Here is an 8,725-nt window from a genome sequence, read left to right on the forward strand (position 1 = left end):
CTGCATATACAAATGAAACTGGCTGATAATTTAAAAAAAAAGGATATGCCTAGAACAAACAAACAAAATTACCTGGATAACTTTCATATATTGTAAAAAAGGTTTGTTTAATGTTTGAACAATTTCGTGAGAAAGGACAAAGGAAAAAAAAAAGAAAAAAATTAGGACATCATTTGAATAGACTATAGACTAAGATTGTTAGAAGTAAAATGAAGCAATATAAAGTTGGTTTCTTTGATCAAAGTTAAAATAGATATTTCCTGAAGGCCTCTGAAGCCAATAACAGAGCTACTGAGGGCTTCAGAAAAGCCCTGTGGCTGCAAAGAAATGGGCCGGCAAGGCAGGTGTTGAGGGGGTGTGAGGCCTGGCTGCAACTGTCTGAAAGTAAGTAGTAGGGCAGCTCCAGCCCCCCATCCCCACCCTACCTTAATTTTTATCCATGAACCCTGGAGTGGGCGGGGTCTTAATTAGGGCTTATTTTGTGGTAGGGCTTATATTGGGTACACATGTAAATATCAAGCTAGGACTTACTTTCATGGTAAGTCATATTTTCAGGGAAACACGGTAATTATTATTCCTATTTTCTTTGCTATTTTTCTTTCTGTTTTTTCTTTTCTATTTTTCTTTTTATTTATTTATTTTTCTTAGTTTGTACTGAATTTTTATATTATAGTATTACTATATAAAATTATTATTATAAAATTACTATATAAAGCAAGATATACTGCTGAACTAATAATAAAATCTGGATACCAACATAGCTTCTATTTGTTTCACTAAGGCATGAAGAAGAGACATAGGCTGTTCAATGTTAATTTGGATTAAGGAACTGAAGAAGCTTCTTGGATAAGAAGCAAAATATCTTCAAGAAAAGACAAAGTCCAGTTGGCTTTTGAAAAAGCACCTGTGGGACAACCATGACCTGAATGACGGAAAACTTCCACAAACATTTGGATTAAGGAAGCATCATTGAGTGAGAGCCATTTGAAAAGCATCAGCTTTTTAAATAAGATGATTCTCATCAGCTCTTAACTGACATAAAAATGTAGAAATAACAGGACATTTTTAAACCATTCCTTTGTATTATTCCCCATGTTATTTTTCTTTCAAAGGAATAATAGTAATAACAATAATATCCATAGTGACTCTTATCTACCAGCAATGCTCAAAGATGTATTGGCACAGTGATGCCTTTTCCTCAGTCTCTACTGCCATCTGGTGGCATAACGCTAGAGATGCATGCTGTTGATCCCTGCTGCTCAACTCAGCAAGGGGCTGCAGAGTGCAAAATGAAGAATCTCGAGCAATCAGGCATATTGATTCCCATTTTTCCCCCTCCCAGATGGAGTCTGTTCCTTCATCACATGGAAATCATACCTGCGTGGGCATGATTAATACCCCATGTACAGATCTACTTTCTTCAGAAGCCATAATCATATTTTAGTCACATAGCTCTATGTGAAGTTCATAGGTCAAGGAAATAAGTCTGATACAGAGAAAGAAATCCATCTTGGATGAAAAATGGCTTTATGGCAGCATTTCCCCCTATTATAATATATATATATATATATATCCTTCCTGTCCCATTATCCCTTAGTATTCTATAACTTCCTTCACACATAATATTAATTTTATACATTATCCTACAAACACATTCCGTTTGAAATTTTTTTTCTGCAATCATTTTTGTCCACTATTCCTAATCTCCAGCCAGTTGTACCATTTGTTCCATACTGCATAGTATTCTGTATCTTCCTTTTCTTTAATTTCCTTTGTTAATTTGTCTATCTTGGCACAATCTAAAATTTTCTTTATCAATTCTTACTCTGTTGGTGTATTATCTTTTTTCTAATTCTGTGCATATGATATTCTTGCAACTATTATTATATGTAAAATTAGATATTTTATTTCCTTAGTATGTTTTCTATTGAGTATTCCCAACAAAAATGTCTCTGGTCTCCAGTCAATAGGTTGGTCAGTTATCTTTTCCAACCTTTCCTAGTTTTGGCCCAATACTTTTTTGCAGCCAGACATGTCCACCAAAGATGATAGTATGTTCCATAAACCTTTTTACACTTCCAGCATGTTGGAGAGCTGTTCGGGGACATCTTGGCAAGCCTTGCCAGCAGGAGGTGCCATCTGTAAAACATCTTTAACTGGTTTTCTTTGAATGCCGCGGACATAGTTAATTTTATATTTGTTTGCCACATTTTTTCCCATCTCTCAATTCTATATTATATCTAAAAAAATTTGCCCATTTAACAATTGTTTCCTTAACTACCTCATCTTTCATTTTGTAACTCAATAAATATTTATATATCTTGCTAATTAGTTTTTCCTCTGTCCCTTGTATAATTTTGTCCAGTTCTTGCTGATCATTTTGTATTTCATATAATTTAATGTCCTCTTTATATTTAGACTCTGTTATTCTATATATTCTATTATCAAGGAATAATTCTACAACTGATAGTCCTTTATGAAATTGTGCTTCTGTCCACTAGTAATAATAGTTTTCCCTCAGAATGCTGGTTGGATTTCTCCTGGACCTAAAGCATCTCCAGAGGCAGAAAAGATATAAGGCCTGCCTTTGCCTGGTTTCTAAGTTTCAGTTTCAGTTTCAGTTTATTTAGATTTATATATCGCTCTACTCCCAAAGGACTCAGGGCGGTGAACAGCCAAAATAAAACACATACAATATAAAATTAAAAAAAAAAACAATTTAAAACATATTAAATAAATTTGGCCCATGCTAATTAAAATACCCCTGTTTTTAAAAACAAATTAAAATTAAATAATTAAAAGAGTTAAGCCAGCCCAGCTTGTTGAAATAAAAAAGTCTTGAGGGCGCGGCCTATAATACTTCTTATATTTCTTTGTACATGTTTTTCAAGTAATTTTAAGTTTTAAAATTATACAATTTGCTATTTTAAAATTTGATTGTCAGCATATATTGTGGTGCATTTATCTTTACTGGGTTCTTAGTGTTGTTTGAGCTCATTGTTCTCTAAACAAATATTTTCCATGCATTGATGACATTACCTAGCCTGTTAATGGCACATATGCTGGAACAACCAAGCTCAGATAACAGCAAGAACCCAAAAATTCAATTCTGACTATATATACGATTGACAAAGGCTGATGACGCTAGTAAGGTCTGTTACAGCACAGATGAATGATCCTGTGAAATTTGATGACTGAATTTACAAAGAGGTGGGGTTTTGTTGTTGTTGTTGTTTTTTAATCCACCAATGCTCAGGATTACATCTTGCTATCAAATACTGAATTTGGAAGGGAAAAGGAAGAAGCAAAACCAACTAAGAGCCTGTAGTACAGTGGACTAAGCACTGTTATTAACATCTGCTGCTTGCAATTACTGCAAGTTCAAATCTCACCAGGCTCAAGGTTGACTCAGCCTTCCATCCTTCCAAAGGTAGGTGAAATGAGGACCCAAATTGTGGGGGCAATAAGATGACTTTGTATAAATATACAATAGTATGAAGGCTATTGCTTAATGCATTGTAAGCCGCCCTGAGTCTCCGGAGAAGGGCGGCATATAAATTAAAGCAAAAAAACAAAACAAAACATGGACAGAATTCATAAAAACCAACAAGGAATTACACGGATTTATGTACTGTACATAAAATCTTCTGAGTGGTGCAGTGGCCTAGAGGAGAAAACATTCGCCTCCCACTCAGAAGGTTAAGAGTTCAATCCTAAGCAGTGACAAGTATTTCTCTATCAGGGAACAAAGACAAAATATCTGCTGTGAATTCCATGTAGGCATCAGGAAGGGCATCCAGCCAGTAAATACTTAGCTCCAGTCGCCCCAACTCCATCCCAAAGCAATGGATAACAATGGATTTTATTTATTTATAAAAAGAAAAAAAATGTACATAAAGCTTTCCCTCCTCCAAATTCTATGTGTGACTTTGAGAAATTGATGTCAAAAATTAACATCACTACAATACACCCCCTTGATTCCTTATTTCAATTTCCTTTGACTTCTACTTATGGCTCCTTTACTTAGAATGTGTTTTACATTCAAAAGAGTTTCCATGCAACTAATATGCAAATATTATGGAAATAACAATATTGGGAACAATGAGTCACTTTATTATTATGTCTGTGTTTTTTAAAAAGGAGGGGGTTAGATGAATTGTGATTGCTATTAAGGTATAATATTTTATATACTGATGCAGGAAAACACGCCTGTTAGGTAAAAAATATACATCAATATATTCCTAGTTAGAATGGATAATAACATCACAGTATCTAATACAATGTTCCAATTCAAAAGGTTGGTTGAGTGGTTGCAACCACTGATGCAATGGAAATGTGTCTGTCAACCTTTGTTTAATCCTTAGCATCTGGCAGTCAGTGATATCCAACACCCAAGACTTAATTCAAATGTCATAGAGCATAGCCACTAAGAGCCTATTGCCCATGAATTTGTATAATATGGCTTTTCCTGATGTTGATGCTCCTGTCAGCCTTGGACAAAATTTCCAAATGCATCATACCACAACCTTCTAATTCCAAGGAAGGTAGACTGAGATTTATATGTATATTAGCTGTATACATTTGGAGAATAATGAATATGTATAATATATAGAGCTCTGTGTGTTTGTGTGTGTGTATATAAATACAATATGAAACTGGCTTCATAATGTTATGTACTATGTTTTATTTATTTATATATATGTGTGTGTGTATATACACACATACATACACATACATGTGTGTGTGTGTGTGTGTGTGTGTGTGCCGTGTGTCCCCGAAAATAGGACATGTCCCAAAAATAAGGTCAAACCTGATTTTTGGACTGGGCCTAAATATACGCCTTCCCCTGAAAATAAGCCCCCCTCAATCACACAATAACATGCACACCAGGGGTGGGTTCTAAAAAATTTTACTATTGGTTCTGTGGGTGTGGCTTATTTTGTGGGCATGGTTTGATGGTCATGTGACAATTCTTTAGGATTTAGCAGAGGTACTGATTACCAGACTTTTAACTGCTTGCAAAGCTGTACCGGTCTACCCATTTGTTTTTGGAGGCACCGGTCTACCCATTTGTTTTTGGAGACACCGATCTACTCATTTGTTTTTGGAGGCACCAGTCTACCCATTTGTTTTTGGAGGCACTGGTCTACTCATTTGATTTTGGAGGCACCAGTCTACCCATTTGTTTTTGGAGACACCGATCTACTCATTTGTTTTTGGAGGCACTGCTCTACCCATTTGTTTTTTGAGCACTCTGGTCTACCACCACACTGCCTTTTAACACTGATCAGCTGTAGGGCAGCCCTTTGAAGCCATGTGGCAAGAGTTTAAACAGTTTTTTTCCTTCCTGAGCCCCCCACCCCTTCCACAGCCCGCAGCACCGACTGTAGACCTCGAACGCCTTCTCCTGCTCCTGTGCCATGGTGGCAGCCCACATGCTCTCGCTCCTGCACCCAGGCACCACGTCCGCATAGCCCACACTACAGAGCGCCCGCCACAGGAGGACTACAATGGCAGGCCTGGTGCATCCTGCAGCTGGGCGCGGGTCTCTTGGTGGGGATGGCTGAGGTGCTGCAGGTGTTGCTGCTGCTACCACTGCCTGCAGAGGCCCAGCAGCCCCCTGCCCAAGCTCAGCCATGGGCAAGGAGCACTGGCCATGGCTGGGTGAGCCGAGCTGTGTCTGTCGGGGCTGCCCTCAGCATGGACCTGCGGGCGGAAGGGAGGGCGGGTAAGGGTCCAGCGAGGTTCCCTTCTCTGTCACCATAGAATAGGAAGCACATTTCCAGAGTGGCCATTGCCCTAGCTGGATTTTGGAAGCCGCAGTGGCAGAGTTTGGGGGAGAGAAAGAAAGACTTCTGCTGCTTCTGCTGCTTTCCTTGCATGCAGCCAAAAGCAGAAGCAGCAGAAGTCTTTCTTTTTCTCCTCCAAACTCTGCCTCTCCAGCTTCCAAACCCCAGGCAGCGGCCACTCTGGGAGTATGCTTCCCACTCTATGGTGATGGCTGGAGCTGAAGTTGGACCCTGCAGGGAGAGCTGGCCCAGGCCGTGGCTTCCACGTGGGTACTGGGGGTGGGCACCAGCAGCATTGGCTATGAGCTCCTCAAGGACCTGGTGCTCACCAGCTTCACCCACAGCGCTTGGCCTTATTTTTGGGGAGGTCTTATTATTTTGGGGTGGGTGGAGCAAGACAGGGCTTCTCTTGCTATCTTACCTGATTTCCAGCTCTGTCTCCCTAACCCTAACCAGAGGAAATGGTGGGAACTGGCTGCGCATGTGTTTAACTATTTTCGGGAAAACATAGTACCTACCTACTGGGGAGGGCTTATTTTCGGGGAGGGGTTATTTTAGCACATGCGCTCAAAATACGATTGGGCTTATTATCCAGGGAGGTCTTATTTTGGGGAAAACATGGTATATATGTTCTGTAACGCTGACAATATATACATATATACATACATACATACATACATACATACATACATACATACATATATAATTATGAAACCAGTTTCATATTTTGAAAGGGTAATGTTCATTCTCATCTCTCCATCATTAATAAACTGAAGATCTCTGAACATATTGATTATGTAAACCAGAGTATTTCAGAACAGAGCATTTGGAAACTGGAAAAATTTCTGTAATTCCTTGCCAAATATCCTTGACAGGACATTTCATTCAATTTAGCATTTAAAAAACAGTCTTTGTAGCTTATAAGCTCTTAAGCAAATGTAACTGAGAGGGAAAGCTAACATGTCTGATAATTCACTCTATCTGACTGACAACTGTGCTGAATTTCCCCTGTGGTGCTAACAAAACATTGTTACAAAAGTAATAACATACCAAGAAAGAAAGGATCATAAGGATCATGCTGTCAGCTTTAATTCTGGAGAACAAAAACCACTGAGATGATTTCTGTTTAGATCAGTCCAATACAACTCAGGAACAGGGGTGCCAAATGCTGAATGGAGTAATGTGATCTGAGCTTAAAATAGCTGCCAAGTATACCATGGAGGAATAGCTCCATGAAATATGTTGCAGTATGAATGGTCTGTTCAGAAGTAAAATCACTGAACTGCAAGAGGTGATGAATGGAAAAGATTTTTCCTACCTTCATCCATACCTGATGTTCTCTCATGTTACTCTCCTATGCCATTTCAATGTTCATAAATACTGAAATTTCAATTTCTACATGGATTTCTTATGTTATGTTTATGTCAGAATCCTCCTCAGCTCAGTTAGTTCCAGGTTTGGTCTTTAGCATTTTCAGTTCAAAGGATTAGGTGATATGACTCACTGTTTGCATGAGGCTCTGGGAACATGCTGTCAATTAGAATAAATACTGAAGTAGATAGGCAAATTTATTACAGGAACAGAAGGAAAAAGCTAATAGTTTAAGAAAATATATGTTGAGAGTAGGGGTGTGTGGGTGGGCATCTACAAGTCAGTAATTAACTGCCTAAATAGGGTGTCCTTAGTACCAATATGTGTATTGTAATAATTCTTCTTATTATACTCTTAAAATGATCTGCCTTTCAAAAAATCAGCATCCAAAAAGCATGTCATTTCCCCTGAAAATGAGCAATCAGTAAACATTAATAGTAGTGATGATGCCTTGAGCAAAAGTGAAAAACAGTTTGGATTTTCTTCACTGCAATGTAACTTATCTTGTTCACATTCATTATGACTAGTTATCTGTCACTTATTATTATTGCTTACTCTTAATGAAAAACTACAATTATAACACCACTTCACAGCTTTACTGTGAGGCACTACACAGCTTCTTTTTACTGTTATTATGCAATAAAATTTCAATCCACTTTACATTTAAAGTTTCACAAAGACATGTTTTGATTAGAAAAGGGACGTCGACTGTCTTGTTATATTATAAGCTTTTAATTATGTAATGGAATATATTTGTCATAGATGTTTTAGATTTCTTGGATATCTACTCATGTAGCATGGCTTACATTTGCTTTTCTAACTGTATTGCCCATATTCTTTTAAGTTTATAAGTATATTATCTATTTCTTGCATTCTTTTAAAAATATGCATTTAAAATTTGCATTTATGATTTATATTGATAGTTTCCTAATATGATTTGATTGCTTATTTGTACCCTATAACTATCATTAAGTGTTGTACCTATGATTCTTGATTAATGTATCTTGTCTTTTTATGTATACTGAGAACATATGCACCAAAGACAAATTCCTTGTGTGTCCAATCACACTTGGCCAATAAAAAATTCTATTCTATTCTAAAAAAAGAAAAGAATTTTTTTTAAAAAAATAAAGCTTTATTATTTATATTTTACATTACCATATGTAATGTAACTTCAATCTGCAAAATTATTATACACTTCTAGAACTACCTTTCAGATGCCTCATACAGGGAATTACCACTTTTTTATTGGGTCTTTCAATTTAGTCTAGGGAACTCAGTGGTTAAGTTCATTGTATTCAGCTGTTAACCAGCTGGACGGGGGGGAGGGGCAGTTTTCCCATAGACCTCAGGTGGACAGTGGACAAACAAATCAGAAGGCTGAAGGAATGGTAGCAAGATGTCTAGATAAGGTCACTTCCATCAAATGTGTAGAATGAGTCAGAATACCATGGTCCGAAGGCAAATGGAGCTAAAAACAATTCAGATAAGGAAGTTTGGCTATTTCCATAGCTGAATGAGAAATAGTCTGGAACATTTAACCAACTTTGAGATCTATAGGTAGT

This window comes from Pituophis catenifer, unplaced genomic scaffold, assembly GCF_029215685.1.
Source record: "Pituophis catenifer annectens isolate HBS135680 unplaced genomic scaffold, rPitCat1.0.hap2 SCAF_4, whole genome shotgun sequence".
Lineage (NCBI taxonomy): Eukaryota > Metazoa > Chordata > Lepidosauria > Squamata > Colubridae > Pituophis > Pituophis catenifer.